At 38.4% G+C, this 19,017-nt stretch overlaps 1 protein-coding gene and 1 non-coding gene across 12 annotated transcripts in view; both read left to right on the top strand.

Moving 5' to 3' along the window:
• SK (small conductance calcium-activated potassium channel) overlaps nucleotides 1–19,017 on the top strand; it is an 848,626-nt gene that overhangs the window by 26,132 nt on the left and 803,477 nt on the right. The gene's annotated exons all lie outside the window — the stretch shown is intronic.
• TRNAI-UAU (transfer RNA isoleucine (anticodon UAU)) lies at nucleotides 2,946–3,020 on the top strand. The gene has a single exon. It is a non-coding gene; the product is annotated as a tRNA-Ile (tRNA).

The raw sequence follows: 19,017 nt of genomic DNA, 5'->3' as shown, positions 1-19,017 counted from the left end.
GCTACTACCAAGTACAACAGTCTGAAAATGCATTTCAAAACTTTCCTGGAATGTTCTTTGTTTGGCTGAAATTGGTGAGAAGGTTTGACGTACAGTAGAATACACAAGTATATTGCTCGGCAAATTGTCCACGACGGTTTTCATTGTTCTTCTTCTATCCTGCGTATAATATTTTGCTTCAATTCTTCAAGTTCCCGTTACCTAAAACAAACAACAAACATAGAGGTGGACAATTTATTTGGTAATATTTTGCTTCCTGCTGTACCCTCTGAGAAAGGGGGGGGGGGGCAAATGAAAGTTTTTCTCCCAGGAGGACACACAATATGTTTGCAGGAAAGGCAAGGAATAATTACTTAGAAATTTGTCAATTCTTTATTTTGAATTTTTTGAATCGATGATTCATTTTACTTCGCATTTTTGACACTTTAGATAATCGCGAAGATGAGGATGAATGGTGTGATAAGATTTTGATGCCAGTTCTTTATTTGCGTGTGCGAGGTTCAGCCTGAGGCTGTTCTGCCATTTATCCCGTGTCATGGATTACATTAAAAACCACATTTCTGATATGCATTTACCATACAATATTAATAGATCAAGAGGGACAATGACAAACACAAGTTCAATAGAGGATTATACAGCCGTGGGTCCAGACGCCAGGGCCTCATTAGTCTGCATTATGCAGTCTACATCTATACATGCAGTCTCTGCTCCAAGTATCTCTGGAGCAGGCGAACGAAAACAAGTCTCTGCACAAGTAGTGACTCGAGACAGCTCCACCAATGAACACGCGAGTGGGGAAAGGAATTGCGTGGAAGAGAGAAGCGACCAGCCTTCGCAGCAGCCTGTACTGCTTTGTTCTGACCACTCGATTCCCCCTTCCCCTTCCCCTTTTCTGCTGCTATGCCCGGCCTTGCTCCGGAGAATTTTGCGAGGAATATGGTGTACTACCGTACGTGGAAGTGAAGTTGACATTTGGGTGTTTTGAGAAAGTGTCACTCCCTTGGATTTTTTTGAAAAGGGAATTATATTTATTTTACTTTCCACGTAAGAGAAAGCACAATGATTGAAATGACATTTTTCACAACTAGTGGAGAGAGAGAGACTAGAGAGAGAGAGAGAGAGAGAGAGGCATGACCATGGTTTGTAGAAACATATTTTTTTAGATAATATTTGTTTAACGTACGTTGTAATTTAACAGTGTTGGTCTTAATGTACTCGTAATATTCATCCAGGTCAGGCTTATTCAGAAGGGTCACCTCTGTCTCTTTTTCGAACTGGGAATTGCACAGAAGAGTGGAACGTACCTGCAATCGAGGTCAATTTAGTCACCAGGAGCGTATATTCCAGGCTAGCTACGCTATCTGCGAAGCCTGAAGCCTAGAAAGCCAAATACTGAAGAGAAATCTCTTCGAAACTGTGTGAATTAAGATGATTTGGAAAATAAGATAATGACGATTCTGAAGTTGGCAACCTGAATTCTTAGGTGTTGGCAACCTGAATTCTTAGGAGTTGGCAACCTGTATTCTTTGGAGTTGGCAACCTGTATTCTTTGGAGTTGGCAACCTGTATTCTTAGGAGTTGGCAACCTGTATTCTTAGGAGTTGGCAACCTGTATTCTTTGGAGTTGGCAACCTGGATTCTTTTGAGTTGGCAACCTGGATTCTTAGGAGTTGGCAACCTGAATTTTTAGGAGTTGGCAACCTGAATTCTTAGGAGTTGGCAACCTGAATTCTTAGGAGTTGGCAACCTGAATTCTTAGGAGTTCGCAACCTGAATTCTTAGGAGTTGGCAACCCGAATTTTCGTAAGTTTGCAACCTGACTATCTTTAGGATGGCAACGTGGCTTCCTTGAAGACCTCAAGAATGAGTCTAGTCTTCTCCCTTCCTCCATAGCCTAGGACCAGGTGTCATAGTGGTCTTAGACTCAGCATACGCCACTGTTAGTCACACATTGACATCTTGGAAGGAGAAGTTTGACAGCCAGGCCTTTCGGGACCTATCCTTGTTCAGAGTTTTCACACGTCATAAAACTCAAAAGAAGGAGCTCGGAGGTTTCTTAGGAACTTTACGCATCGATCATGCGTGCGTGCGTGTACGATGCGTGCCAGGAAAAGTTCTTTTATTCAGTTACGCCCAAGTTCCCTCTTCCCTCCGTGCCACTATTGCTTTCTCCGTTCCCACGGTAACTGCCACCCCCAGGGGGCATGCCGCTCCGTGGGACAAGGAAACTGGAAGCTAGCAACAAGCGACCATAATCGCCGTTGCTAGGGAATGGGGGGAAAAGCTTCTTCAAATACTTTTTTTTTTTTTTTTTTGTACGTTTATCGGAGGACGAAAGTCCTGGTTGAGTTGCCAAGTGGTAAGTGTCAATTATCTCTCTGGTTTTTTCCCGTCACCTTGTCCAGAAAAAAAAAAAAAATATTAGCAGTACTCTAAATATCTTATTTCTACCATGGACTTTCGCCAAACTTGGAATATATGGCTGGCTATTGAGTTTCTTTGGGAGCTCAAGGAGTGTGAGAGCCACAAATTTCTTCACTGATCATGAAATGTAGCAGAAATATGATAACATCTATCACCTTCGCCATCCCTTACGCTGTTCAGAAGCAATGCTTTGATATAATTAACTTTACAGTCTACAGGATGAGCCTGAACGAAATACACCAAAGGCTTTATAAATTGAAAGCAAACTGTTTGTTTTATCATTAGGCATTTAGTACTGTTCTATAGGAAAAAAATTACGATCTCCACTTTGCCTTTGTTTTCTGACGTCAGCATCACGTGGGCGCCCTTGACACAAATTGTACAAAATATGCATTACAAAAGTATAGGCATACAGAATAATTTATAATTAAGATGAAATAAGAAATCATATAATCTTGAGTATAAATACAGTAATTAGGTATTAACTATCACATATTCGTACTTTCAGAATTGACTCTTGGGCCTCCCCCATGGCGCAGTGGTAGCGTCATTGCCTTATAATCAAGGGGTCCCGGGTTCGATACCCGGTGGAGGCACAAGTGGTTCGGATCCCACTTTAAACTGTAGGTCCAGTCCCGATTAGCCTTACTGTGCATAAAGTGGACTTAAAACACCAACTCAAAGAATTGACTCTTAATGTTTTCTTGTAAGTCAAGAATGGCATTTAAAATCTCTGTAATGATTATTAATTATAATTTCACTATACATATCACACATTCTATTAATCGGGCAGCTCTTAAATTTTTGGGTTTTTTGAATTTTAGGGATGAAATATTTCTACTTCGTAAATGATTCTTCCTTATATTAAACTGAAGAAATAAACTATTATCTAATATGCCGTTTACTGTTTTGTACAGGAACAATTGATCTAACATTTTTCGCCTATTACTAAGAGTTTTGAAATTGAATTCCAGAAGGAGGTCTCTGTAGGGCGTTGTCATTTGTGGGGGTCTATTATATTTTTAAAAATATAAATATCTTCGAAACCTTTTTCGAATTCTTTCGAGACTATTTTCATAAGATTTATAAATAGGGGACCATATAATAGACGCATCCTCAAGTTTACTTCTCACTATACTTTTATATATGGTTTTAATATGGCCGCTAGCCCGCTAGAAAAGACTCACCGTGTGCTTGAATTTGTAAGATATTGTGGGGATACATCAAGTACCGGTTTTTTGTTCCTCCGCTTCCTACAAGTGTGGATGACCTTAAACAACAGCTGCTGCACAACTGGACTATCGCATTGGTATCTGCCGTGTTACTCTCTTCCAACCACTGTGCGAATTAAGCGTTTTTGCTTGGGGGGGGGGGCGCGGGGCTGCGACGTATTTGAGATTTCATTCCGGGAGACAGGCGCTTTTTTTCAAATTTTTATATGTTACCAGGGTTATTAAAGGCCCAGGAATTCAATTCCGGTCCAGGAGAGAAAATCAGCAAGCGTAAATGGGTTCTGGACCGTAAAGAACCTTTTTATCTGTAAAGTATTTCAATTCGGTCCAGGAACCTTTTTCCAGATGAATTTAAATTCGGTCCAGGAACCTTTCTTCCGGAACAATTTAAATTCGGTCCAGGAACCTTTTTCCAATGATACAATACGCAACTTGGACCGAATTTAAATTGTGCGAGAAAGAGATTCCGCTCCTGCAGCGAAACCCAATAGAACCCATCAGAATACGTATGGATTTCTGGACCTTGAACAAGCCTGCATGTTACCAGTCACTAAACTAAACTATTGCCTTGTGGTTCTAAGTACTTTAGAAAATTGGTCCTAGCCTGGTCATTAGATTTTGATAATAACATTTTAATGTAATTTAGAAACACTTAGTACATTTATTTATATTCTAAAAAAAAACGAACTTTCACACAAAAAGATCTATCGAACTAGTAACACCGAAAAGTTGACCAAATCCCTCTTCAGAAGAGGAAGAGGAAGGGATTATCTACGAAGTGAAATGTAAAGAATCTCAGATTGTGTACATAGGAGAAACGAAAAAGAGGCTGAAAGACAGGTTGAAACAACATAGGGATGATGTACGACTTAAGAGCGAGAGAAATGCGATATTTTAACACATGAGAGAAACAGGACATGACACAGAGTGGGATGAGGCTAAGCAGATAGGAAGGGAGAAGAGAATACTAGTGAAAAAATGGAAGGAGGCCAAGGAAATATAGAAGAAAGGTAAAGAAGACTCAATGAACTGGAATGGGGGACTGAAGATAAACAAAGAATGGAAGAAGGTGTTAGAAAGAGTGGAAAGGACAAGAGAGAAAGAGGAGAAAACAAGGAAGAAGAATGAAGGAAATAGAGCGTGAGATAGAGTCCAACCACATTCTAGATGAAAGAAAATATGTTTAGCCTTTTAGGTAAAAGTACAGTTGACAAGGGAAATCCACCTGCTAGAATGTTCCAGAACAACGTTCTAATAGTCTGGAGGGGAGTAATGTTTGTGTATATATATCGTCCCGTTTTGTACCTTGTTACATTTGTACTTGGTGCAGAGTCTGAAGAAGACCTTGCTAGAAGGTTGAAACGTTACGTTTAGTTTATGTTTTATAATAAAATAAATTTCTGTCTTGGTCAGAGTTTTTCACGAGTTTCTTGTTTCTTCTTTAATACTTGCAAACTATCAACAACTTAATTGGAAACGCCAGCTGTTGTATAGGTTCGGTAAGGCTGGTCAGTTTCCGAATGGTATCCTTTTAACCATAAGGCTGCATACTTTTCGACAGGGACATCTTTGATGAGTGGTCCATTAATGGACACGAACGATATTGTTTGCTTGTTTGTTACATACTTAAGAAATTGTATAGTATATGCTCAGTGGCGCAGCCACACGGAGGGGGCGACTCTGTATATGCTTTCAATCCCATTTTCATTGAGGCGGATAAAAACTTTCCTGGCAGGGATAAGAATATTTTTTTGGGGGGGGGTAAAATTTTCTGTTGGGGGAATCCCTGCATTTCCCCCCTCCCCCGTTAATTCGCACACTGCTTCCAACCATGTATTTCAGTCATGTTAACAAAGCTCTTGTTTCTGTAAAGCTTTGAAACTGTCTATTTGTAATAGGCTCACCCTGTATATATATCAACACTCTTTAGAGAATGAAAATATAAACAATGTTGATGTAAGTAAAGAAGCGTTGCCATGGCTAAAGTCTTAACCGTACACATATTCTTATGGAATATGCAGATTTTACTTTTCTCAGACAGAGTTGTAATCTTTCCAACTGTTGTTGGAGATGATGACTGTTTTAACAAATTCGTGTAGCTTTTTGAGCAGGCCTCTTGCACTGAGGAAGTTTTTAGTTTGCCATAATATTTTTAATGTGTTGTGTACGTCCCGTATAAAGTCCCTTTGCAACCTTGCACTATTAATCTTTCTCAAGGAGCTTTTCACACCCCTTTTTTTCACTTTAAGGTAAGTGTTTTATACTGTGTATCGGGAATCTGTGGAGCAAGGCCGCGCATTACGAAACAGTAGGGGAGAAAGTGGGTTAGCGGAGTAAAGCCGCTGCTGCAAATTGATAGCTGCACTCAGTTCCTCCTCTAACGAGATCATTGGTCGAGTCCCCTCGAGTCACTTACTTACGCAGACACTCGCTCCATAGTTTCCCGGGACGGAGTATAGGTAACAGGATGTTTCTTTGTGCACTTTGAAGGGTGCAAAAGGGTGGTGATAGAGAGACTCATGATCTCTTTACAGAACCTGGCTTGTGTATGGACATATCTCACTTCGTCGCGATTCATCCAAGGTTGCAGAATAGCGACGTGAAATAAAAGCTCAATAGAATATAGTTAAGACTGTAGAGAAGATTGTGAAAAACCACATTACCAGGAACAGTACAGCCCAAATTGTTGTCTGCTTCAATCTGAACCTCATCTGAACGTAATAATTGTCGCTCCGTTAATGCTTAAGCATTAATTTATGATTTCGGTCTAGCCAATTATGGCTTTCAACTGCAGGCGAATTTCAATTTGATGGGTGGCGTGAAACGTTTAAATTAATGCGAGATAAAAATGCAGGCAAATAGTAATTAAATTGAACCTATTTTATCCCCGTAATTAATCTTTCCGCTGCGACAGATAGTGCCATAAATGCGGCATTATGTTGAATCCCGGATGCATATAGCAGATGGACATTTCTAGTTCTGCATAGCGTGTATAGTAAAGCACGACAGGAAATTCACAATCATACACGTGGATATTTGAATATCCTTTTATCCATATTGTGATATATGCATGGAATCGCTAATGCGAGAATGTACTGAATGTGAAAACGCTCAATTATCGAAAGTGATTGACATGACTAATGCATATTGCATTCTGTCATTCCACGTCACGCATGCACTATACTGCTGACATGAAAAGACTGCAGTGCATCAAGTTAATGATATGTACAAAGTGAATGTCTTCTACATTCACAAATAACGAGTGTTCACTTTATTTGTATTGTATGCAGTGATGTGCCGTAGACTATAAATTTACGTCTACACGCGTTGTCTACACGTAATCCACGCGTAGATTACATTGGGTTGCAGTTTACATAGACTACGTAGATAATCTAACGTGCATTAAAATTAATTTTCAAGGCTTTTATGAAAGGAAAGTGAATTTTCAACTATATTGGTTCCTAACGAAATGAAAAGAACCCTATTTACAACAAAATTTATCTTCTCTTCTATTACCAACTATGGAAGAAGATAAATAGTATGCAAAAAACAACAACAGATGGCAGTCGTGAGGCAAGAGTGGTCTTTTTCCCATAAAACACTAGAATATTTTCTATATTAGGTTTCTTCCTAGGTGAGAAATTGTTCGAATTTGGAAGAAAGACTATGGAAAGTTCTCCTCACACATCAGCAACTGATACGCAGTATAATTTTGTTTTACTTTCACAGCACCCTTCGCTAAGTTATCACCTTTCGCCATGTTGTTTACATAGATTACGTATAAGATAGTCTACGTGTAGAATGTAGACTATCGTTGTTTACGCGTAGACGCACATCACTGATTGTATGTATACATGTTCACAGGGAGTCGTTGAGATTAAGAACGCTGTATCAATGTCAATATTATAAACGTTGTTGATTTCGATACGTTTTTGTTCAGTAGGAAGATTGATTCAAAATGTATTGTGTTTAAAAGTTGCAAATGAGTTTGAATTGGATTATTTGAAATGAAATAATACCTGAAGAAATTAAATTGTGCTTTTTAAATTCTTGCAACGTAAGTTATACAAATCCAGTTAAGCGCTGAGGACTTTAAATTCAATTTTAAAAATTTGTAAAAGTCTGCCGTATGAAGTATATATTCAGTGTAAAGTATAGCTGCAACAATAAGAGACCAATATGAGAAAGAGAACGCACACAAATGTATTACACATGAATGCTATAACTGAATACAAGTCTATTAGTTCAGCCTCCACGAGAAAACTAGGTCACTTTGATAGTATAGTGAGTAACACTGTCACCTTGTAATTGGCGGGTTTCACGTGCAGATCTCGCTTTAAGTCGTAGCTTTGGTCTAGATTTTAACCGGAAAATGTTTAAGACCAACACCTAAGGTTTCCTTGTCTGGAATGAGCATTTGGATGGGGCAAGGTAAAGTTGAAACGTGTAAGAATCTGGAAATTATTTCGTGTATATTTTATAAGTATTAGTATCTCAAGATTACATTTCTTAGTTAATTAGGCAAAACACTTATTTGCATATTTTCATTAAATAAGAAAGTAAATGAATAACAACCCTCCTTATGCACTGAACGTGAGCAATTTTTATTTGAACAAACTATTCGTTGTTTTTTGAGCCGCGATGCTCCAGCCGATACAACTGCCTCACGGCGCATCTAGACTTGATTCCTAATGGTCTGATACCAAATGATCTTGTACTTACATCAGATGGCTCTATGCCTCACCCAGCCTCTAATGGGTAATCATGGGTGCGTGACGTTTGTCGTATCAGCCCCTTCCATACAGCCGGGATGAATATTTAAATTGTTGACTAAACGTTTGTTTCTTAGAGCGTACTATCACAGGTACTATCTTCAAACATTTGAAGGAAATATACAAAGTACACATCAGATAATATTTTTCATGATAGTAGTTTTATCACACATAGGTAAATGGTGTCTACACATTTTCATCTGTGTTATATTTCTTTACTTATTACATAACTATCAACAAAATATTAAAATAATAGATTTGTATTAATAACGAGAATTTACTTTAGCATTCCTTAAAAACACATATTCTAACACTTTCTTTACCATGAATGCTTTATGCAAAAAACAAGTGAGTGTTTATGTGTGATTACAGAGCCATCTGTGAATTTAGAAATCAATTCCTTATCTGCTCATGTAATTGTAATTATATAAATGGAGATATGTTACCTAATCAACATATACATTTAACACGTTCTTTAAAGCTCTGACATGAGATCAAATTCTTGAGCTAGTATTTAAATAGTGGGATACATCAATTTTAAGGTGTTTTAAAGCAAGAGCAGGGAAGATCAACGAAAAACACTGCAGTTGTATACACAAGGCAGTTACAAGAGATTTGATTTGATATATTTATTTGGCGCTGTACTTCCATGATGGGTTGAAATAATGACGTAAACTGCTCCAATTAGTTATGGATTTCCCTTTACCTTGCAATAAAAGAGAGATTATTTTCTCGCAGCTTCCAACCACTAACCAATGTATTGTTCATTAATTACTCAGCTAAATCACTTAACGTGAATATTTGTACAACCCTTCATGGAAGTACAGCGCCACATTTCAACCTGGTGGCGGAAAATTGAACTATTTTTTTATCGCCATCCTCTTCCCCATGGTCTGCATAGTGGATTCACCAAATTCCAGAGTTCTACGATGCCTCAAACAGGCTACAGAGGGCTGTGAGTTGAGTAACTTTAATTCTGGCCACCCGGTATCTCGTAAACCCTTCTTTGCACAATGAAAAATTTCATCTCTGTTGGTTTTTCCAACCATGCATGTTACAAAGCTAGTTTATTCCGCACGGAACAACTGGCGATACATGAAATTTTGTTTGCCTCGTTCAACCTTTTCCTCTGTGTCGTTCTCCGGGCTGACGGAACAAGTGATTTATTTTTCAAAACATGGACTTTGAGGGGGAGGAAGGGGGACTAATCCCATGGGATTTTTATGGCGTCGTTTTGTTTGTTAACCACAGTCAGATGGCTTTGAATGGTGGTCAGTGAAACGAGTAGTGTGCAGTTGCCAGTTTCAGCGGTTTTCGCGAATATATTGTTAAGAGAAAGAAACCAGAGGTGGCGCTTCTTTCCTCTTATCGTAGGAGTCAGTGCAGTCAATAATTATTCTCACTAATCACCATCCATTTGGATGTATTTATTTCTCACGTAAGAGATGTGTCATCTGTTTGAATCTTCGTTATATTGGGTTATTTGTTATAGATATTGTTTTCACTAATATAATTTTCCAAGGTTGAACGTGGAGGTGGGCTTTGTGTGACGTTGGAGGACGTGTTTACTTGTTTTCACACAACGCCATTTCCGTAGTTTACTTTTTCTTCAATTATTTTTTTTCAAGGTTAATTCATTGCACGTTAACCAATATGTTGGAAACTGGCATAAAACTGTCAAACATATAATACTCTTATTCTCGAGAAAGTGAAGGGCCAGCAAGTTAGAGCACATAATCATGAATATCCCGGACGGGTCCACCTATAGAAACTACATCTTGATAAATTTCAATATCTTTGAAATTAATAATGTGCTAAAATGGGTTAAAGTAAATAGTTTGCCCATCATGTAAGCAACTAGTTTTTTTTACAGGCCAAGCTACTGATTGTAGTGATTGCTTCCGTGTTATGATTATATCATCATATTGTAATACTTCTTGTGTTCTAGCATATAAATCTATTAATTGGTAGTGTAATTTACCTACTACCTTTACTTAATTCTAGTCATTATGCATTATTTATATGAGGCTCTATTTCTTTCTAGGTGAGTAAGAAACCATTACTTCATTATGAATCATGGGATAGGCATGGCACACCATGTGAAGTGCAGTAAGCGTTTTTTTTTTATCTAAAAGGTAAGTTTTCAGTAGAATATAACCTAGGTTATTTTAAAATTATCGTTATCTTAATACTACTGTTACACACTTGAAATTGTATCGTTTCATACGTCTTCGAAACATTTGTGTATACGAGGTTTGGGCATAAGTCACGGCAACATTTTTTTCTTGACTGACTACCAGTACGTCCTTCTCGATAAATTGGGTAATCTGCTTGCAGTGTAGCCAAATCCGTGAAGTACACTTGATATAGTAATTTGACGTCATAATATTAATCAACTTGTTGTGAAATAAACGATAACACACAACATTTGAGTCCAGAATTGAGTCAATCGTTTCCTCTATGAAACAATTGAACATTATAGCGAAGCTTGACACAGAAATAACATGTGATGGAAACACATAGTGAAAATGGAAATTTCATATTCCGGAGCAAAGTTACAACTCTAGAAATCTAATAACGCAATACGATATCTCTAATTACGTAGTGACCCAGCCAATGTTCGCAATATGAGATAAATACTCGTAACTTTACGTGCACGGTAATTAGAGCTTGTAATAAGTTCATCCCTTACACGAATTCAAATATCCGAATGCAAATTTTTCAGTTAGTTCAGTACTTGTAAAGTAGCGTAATGCATTTTTATGTGTTTAAGTGCGAGTGACATGCCACTATCCTTAATTTCTGTTGTGATATTCAGTAAGCGCAGAAAGATGTTAACACTCGTACCATTTCTAAAATAATGCACTTATGAGCTTTTTTTTTTTGAGAACGTGATTTTTGTTTACAAACTTGTTGTTTGTCAGAACCTATTTTTTTCAGGGTTACAAAGTAGTCTCTTCAGAATCAATGTCTATATTAGGTATTTGCGAGTGTAAACATCTATCATGTACACAAAGGAGAGTAAAACCTACAACTTTTTACGTGACTTTTGCTTCCGAATAATACGGTATCTCACAATATATATACCATCCAATGGTGACGTATGTCCAACGGTGTATTTGATAGGACGTATAGATACTTATTTGGCAAAGTTCGTTATTGAACTTCCAAATATCTAATTTAGAACCTAACTTAGCCATTTCTAAAATAGAGACAATAAAAAGGCCATATATTTGTTATCGTTTCTTTCTCTGTAGATTTCTTATAAGATTGACGTTGATTCCAAGTTTCTGGGTGGCCTCCCCGATGGCGCAGTGGTAGCGTCGTCGCCTTGTAATCAAGGGGTCCCGGGTTCGATACCCGGTGGAGGTACATAGTGGTTCGGATCCCACTTTAAACTGTAGATCCAGTTCCGATTAGTCTTACTGTGCATAAAGTGGACTTAAAATACCAACTGAAACCAAGTTTCTAGGTGTAATGGTAACGATTATATCACCATTATATAAGACGGCAGGTGTCTTTTTACTGGTAGCGATGTTGAAGCCTCCATATTTGGGTTGACGCAGACAAGGGGTTTTAATGGACTTTTTGTGAATTTCTCAGGGAAGGTAACTCTCGGGTGTAAGCGGTGAGTTACTGGTAGTGCAGCCAGCTAAACCACATTTTTACAGGTCGACGAGGCTCTGGCGTCCGGGCCTACAGCCAGAATAACCCTTTGTGGTGTTGTATGTTGCCCTGTGTGTTACTTCACAGCCTCAGCTATTAGCCAAGTTACGATTTTGTCCTTGGGGGAAGTGCCGATTTTAGCAATTGTGCCCCACATTATGTGACGGGCGTAAATGCCAAAAGTGTTGACGCATCTACAGTTTTTAATTAAAAAGAACTTTCAGAAAGCAACTCTCCGCCGATATATAGTCAACGGCAATAAAAATGGGACACCTAGCTCCTGAAATACACGCTTCCCTGCAAGGCATTGTGTGTGTTAGCCTACTCTATGGCGGTAGTAGAATTTCCCAATGAAAATATGCTATTAAAATCTTTGGGTTGGGCAACACACATAACTCCTTGCATGGCAATAACTATTTAGGATCAATACACAGATCCGAAAACATGTGAATTGACAAATATATCTTGACTCCAATACACATTAACGTGCATTGACTGCACATGATGCACTTTTTGGTGTCAAAATACACACAGAAATGCATACGAGGGTACTTTCATCAGCTGGAGTTCCGTGTGATGCATTAAAATGCATTAGTTGGGAAGATCAAACGAAATCATTTCAAATATAACAAAATTTCACTTCTTAATGCATCAATTGACACAGCTAAATGTATAATTTTGTTATCTTTGAAACGATCTTGTCTGATCTTCCCAATTGATGCATTCTCAGTTCACCACAGGGAACACCAGCTGATAAAAGTTCCCTCTTATGCATCATTTGCAGTTTATGCACGCTAATGCGTTATTGGAGTCAGCATATGTGTGTTCATTGACAAGTTTTGAGTTCTGTGTGTAAACCTAAAATTACTGGGCTATTTCCACCTCGACCATCTATTTAAGTGATTTTGGTGTCCGTTTTTAGTCCCATCGTTGTGGAACACGCTGCCTCAATCGATAGCTCCGTTTGAAGCTAGAACATTACTCAATGTAGAGAGAAGGGAGCTACAAAACAAGAATGCTTTTTTTAAAATGCCGCTGGGTACAAATAGCTCCCACGGGTAATTAGGTTCCAATCGCCACGGTAGATTTTGCATTGTTCGTTTGTACCATTACCTCTAATTACTGGAGCGGCTGATTGTTGGAGCGGACATGCTGGAGATCCAAACACAGCTGGAAACCGTACTCGGCCTTAACTCACTTTGAGAAGGAGAACAACTGAGCTTGGATTAAACCCAAAAATTAAAGAGCAGTCTAAAGAGATTGGGATCTATTTTTACGTTACGTACCCGTCCCCTCCCCCTCTTGCCACTTATGGGGCTACCAAATAGGCATATGCACTCGTTCTGTACCTACCTTCCAGTTATATGCCATTCAGTGCTTGGAGGCAGAATGTTGAGTAAAGTGTGCGAATTAAGCTTTTTGCTCTGGAGGATGGGGATGCACCACTCAGTGGCGTATTTGTGATTTCATTCCGGGGGCAGGGTGGGTGAACTAAAATATTGCCTCGTTGTGTTTTCGTAAAATGTATCAGATAAGCAATAATGAGAAATGTAGTCTGGAAACAAATGTTTGTTATGATAATGGTGAAATTGTAAAAGTGCTTTTGAGTGATGCGGGGAGGGAAAGAAAAGCGGTAAGAGTGTTTAACTTACCACTGGAACTAGATTATGACTGTGTGAAAGAAAAAATGACGGAATTTGGGAAGGTGGAATGTATAGACAAAGAAACGTGGTCAGAAAACTTTAACTATCAAGTTTATAACGGGGGGAGAATAGTGAAAATGGAACTAAAAAAAACGATTCCGTCGTTCATTACAGTAAAATCTCGCAAAAGATATCGAGAGACATTCGCGTACAATGTTATCAAATGCGCAGCAGGCAGTTGAATTTGATACAACGGGTGTGGTTTTTGCAAACATATTTGTTTGGTAAATTAAATTATACGGCTCAAGTGATCCCAATCAATCAAAAATACCTCAGAATAATGAATTCAGCAATTGGTTGGTTTATGTGGTATGGACATTTTTTTCGAATACCACTATCAAATCTATGGCAAATGAAACTAAAAGGAGGATTGGAGCTCACAAATATTGAGATCAAATGCAAATCCCTATTCCTGGCACGATCCTGGACGCTATATGGCATTGAAGATTCCATTACATCATTATGGATACAGTTACGGACGGAGGAATTTCCACCCCAAAATCCGCCAGATCTACGCAGATTGAAAAAGGGACCGATATATCTACGAAGTTTGATGCAAGAATTCAGTTGTGGTGCTTCCGCCAGAAGGTGAAGAGGTAAAACTCTCTCAATACTTATATACACTGTTTCACAAAAAGTTGCAGATACCGACTCACCGCATTGAAAAACATTTTCCCAATAACAGATGGCAAAATATTTGGAAACATTTAAATAAGAAATTTCTGGATACATCAGTGTATAGTGTTTGGTACAATGTAATACCTGATATTATACCAACTAATGAACGCTTACATAATATCAATAGACTAACAACTAATAAATGCCACATATGTGGAGAGATAGACACCACTGAATAGTAACTTGTAATGGAGTACAGGGAATTTGGAAATGCCTAACGACATATCTAGGAAAAATATGTCGAACAGCACCTCAGTACTTTCAACCGTCGATGTGTACAAGACCAGATTTTAAATATTTTCTAGAAAAGATAAACAATGCAGTAATTTGGTTAATAGCTAATACAATATATTATGTATTTTGTAAAAAGTATGAGAGCAATAGCATTTTGTTCACACAGTATTTAATAAGAACCAGATGGAAAATGTTACAATATCCAAAAATGTATGAGTATTTTGGAAACTACCTCAGTGTTGTTTAGACAACAATAATTGCATACTTGTGGTGTGAAAGTGTAAACAGGTATTTAATATATGAAGAAACATATATTTGTATTACAGATACAACTGCATGTTTACGCCAAAAATCTTGTATCTTGTATAGATAAGATGGGACTCTTACCATATTACTTACTATGTTAAAAATTCTATACAATACTTTTAACAGAATTTATGTAAGAAAGCAGATCTATTTTGTATATATGCTGATAAAAGTTTGTTAAAAAAAGTCGTTAGGGTGTAGACTACCATGCGAGAGACCCGGGTTCGATTCCCGGCGGGGGAGAACCGGGATTTTCCCCACCTATTCAAGCGGCTCCGGCGCCCACCCAGCGCCGTATAAAATGGGTACCTGGAGAAAAAATGTGAGGGGGAAGACGGCCAGGGGCGTGGTGCTGATCACATCACCCCACCTTAGACTGTGATCGAGAAAGTGTGGAGCCCTAACTCCACCCCCCCTATACGCCTTCATGGCGTGATGCAAAGCACAGGGGAGAACTTTACTTTTAATTTTATCTTGCTCTCTTATTATTACTATTATTTTTCCTCTCTTTCTCTACTTCTCTCTTCATTTTCACTCTTCTCTCTTTCCCGTTGTCGTTTCTTTTCCTCTTTTATTTTTCTTTCTTCTATGGTCTCGTTTTCCTTGTTCCTGTTTTCTTTCTTTCTTTTAACACTCATTCTTTTCCTTGCTCCTTCCCCCTTCATTCTCCCTCTCTTTATCTTTTCTTTATCACAAATTCCATTTTCCTCTTCCCTTCTTTCACTTTGATATTCTCCCCTTCTCTCTGTCTCTTCCTCTCGTGTACGAGTGAGTATAGCTACCTATAAACGTTTCATTGTCACATTAATCTGCTTATAGGCTTTGTTTGAATATTTTCCCCCTAGACACTTAACGTGGGCTGAAGGGTGAGAGCTGAGACGCTTTCGCTTTGGGCGACAGCCCATCCTCGTCCATCCAGTGACAACCTCCCTCAAGCTGGACCAGACACATAATCCTCCTGGAAGAAGCAATAATGTGCAGAGACCGTCCAAGATTTATCATTTGACTTAACCCTTTAAATACCGACAGACTTTTCTATCTAAAACATACAGCGTCGCACTGTGAAAGGAGCATGGCTTTATTGTACAGCCACAATACAAACTAACAATAGCAATATGCATGCACCACTACGACCATTCAGAAGACATAGACCACTGTCTGGAACCATATCTCACTTTATGATCGTTGGACCTCGTAAAGGTGGTCATGTCCGAGATGAGGCAATTCACAACAATTGCAATCTTGCCACCAGAGGCAGTTTTTCAGAAGTTTAAAAAAAAAGAACTTCTATTTGTTGTCTGAGCCCGTTAAAACGGGCCGGGCGTCTCTTTCATGATGGCCGTTTGTAATTTACTGATGTCTGGAAATGATAACGTTCATATCTCTCTATCGTCTGGGAAACAGATATTGGTCTATGTTCCGGTTGTCATGGAAACCCGAAAGCAACCCGGAGGGCAGGATAGCAGTATGAAAAAAATTAATTTTAAGTAACATATTTTTGGCAGGGACTTGTTTGGTGTATTGGACCGACGTGTTACGCAAATTGTCAAATTAAGAAAAGGAGTTTCAAAGTTTGCTTTGGGTCCACTTCATGTTCAGATAGGCTAATTGGTCCAGCAGTTTAAAGTTGAATCCGACGCTCTGTATAATGTGCCTGCATTTGGTGCCGAAACCCGGGACCAATTTGTTACAATGCTGCGTTAACCACTACGGTATCGGGGAAGGTAAGAACTTCTCCCATGTGTTCCTCCACGTGGAGTTTCCCCCGGGAAGCACCACGTGTGATGAGGATAAACCCACGTGGGAAAATCCGTACGTCTTTTACTCTCTCTCTCTCTTTCTGTGTATGGGTTTGTATAGCGAGAGACTACTACCTTAGGACTGTGTAGTGGCCGCTCCAAGATTTTGCATGGATTTGAATAGCCTAATATAGGAAGTTCTGCTTAACTGGCTTTAAATGCCATACCCTCGTACCCTTCCTGATTTCAACAGCCTAACAAATGCGATTCGTTATATTAAAAAAGTAAGCTCTGAACTTTAAATTCAAGACTATAACGGTCCTAGCACTCTTCATTTCATGTAATTTCTTTGTTCAATAAATCAGTTATGGTATTTTGAAAATGGGAAACGTTAATGCCGCACCCTGTAGATAAATATGTACTAGTGTAGATCAGGTTTGAATAATGTACAGCACTTTTCAGAAACCCCTATGATTAATGTTGCATCAATATTGTTTGTGTCGCCATAGTAACCTATCATCTGACGAGTACTGGTGCCTCAGAAGAATAGCACATTATCACATTTGGACATTGCGTCCGTTCATACGTCCATCTGAGCCAAGAATCGGAACGATCCCGTTGTGACCGAGTCACTCTTATTTTCTCATAAACTCCGTTACAAACGGATGCCCCACTTCTTTAGTAAGTACATTTTCACGTCCTAAATTTCAGTCTTCCCGATCGAAGAATTTGCAGATGCCGGGGTAAACTTAACAGATGTTAAGGTTGGCGCTTATCCAACCCATCGAGTCACGTCTTGTGCTGTTATTTTACTGAATTTCGTGACCTTGAGAAATCGTCTTCGTGTTATTCATATCTCGCACGCAAATTCTGGCAAATCCTCCTCCCCAGTTCTGGAAAGGGAATATGGATATTAGAGTAATAAAGAAATTATTTATAGCCTTCGCCTTCTTTCTTGTGTTTAATAAATCAGAAGGTGTGTTGCAATCAAAACGAGTGGTCTCATGGAAGGTTCTGGCAAGCCCGTATTGATTGGAATATGTTTACTGCAGTTTGTATGAACAATATTCTTGCATTGCTCAGTGTTTTCAACTTTTCATCCCAACTTCTGGGAAGTTTTTTGAATGACACGGTAACAAAATGTGCTGGCAACATCGAGTGGCAAGTTATGAAGCGTCTGATTGGCTGTTGAACTTAAGTGCACGTTTTAGTTGTATGTCATGCTGTGCCTAGGGAAATTATAGGAGCAGTTTTTAGCTTCTAACTGAACATACCCTTACACAATACGACCATCGTCTTGGCATTACATAAAGTGTTATTTCCATGAAAGATTTGACGTCATAAGTTAAAGGCAATGTTCTTTAAAAATTACGTTATTGATTTCCCTCAGATTTTCTAATCTTGTCGCGGCCAATTCGATTACTCAGTATTTTAAATGTATGTTGGGCTTAAACAGTCAAATGTAAAGCTGCATGTTCAAAACAATTTATTGATGAAGTTCATGAGTTTGTTTATTTGTACAGCGTATTGACAGAAGATACAATTCAACCTGCATAATTGAATTGCGATAAATCCATAATTTATATGCTTTCCTGTAATATAATTTTCATTACTATTAATTAAGATGATAAAGATTCAAACTGTGTGTACAAAGATCGAAAAATAAGTGTATGCATTGGTACACTTGATAAAACATACCGTATTACTAAATTCGTTCACCCTATACAGTCAATTCATATTCTCAATTCATTCTTGTATTGGTTTTGAGGGCGTTGCTGCTTGATACAGCAAAGAGTTATAATCAAGATAATGTGGATGAGAGTGGAAGGTAGTGATGTGTGTCTACGAGTAAACAACGATAGTCTACATTCTACACGTAGACTATTTTATACACGTAGATGACGTAATCTATGTAAACAACATGGCGAAAGATGATAACTTGGCAAAGGGCGCCATGGAATTAGAAGACAATTATACTGCGTATCAGTTCCTGATATGTGAGGAGAACTTTTCATACTCTTTCTTCCAAATTCCAACAATTTCTCACCTAGGAAGAAACCTAATATAGAAAATATTCTAATGTTTTATGGGAAAAAGACCACTCTTACCTCACGACTGCCATCTGTTGTTGTTTCTTGCATACTGTTTATCTTCTTCCATAGTTAATAATAGAAGAGAAGAGAAATTTTGTTGTAAATATGGTTCTTTTCATTTAGGAACCAATATAGTTGAAAATGTCACTTTCCTTTCATGAAACCCTTGA

This window comes from Lepisma saccharinum, chromosome 19 (assembly GCF_977018435.1).
Source record: "Lepisma saccharinum chromosome 19, izLepSacc3.1, whole genome shotgun sequence".
Taxonomy (NCBI): Eukaryota; Metazoa; Arthropoda; class Insecta; order Zygentoma; family Lepismatidae; genus Lepisma; species Lepisma saccharinum.
The sequence above is the reverse complement of the archived record's forward strand: the minus strand, read 5'-3'. Positions and strand labels throughout refer to the sequence as shown.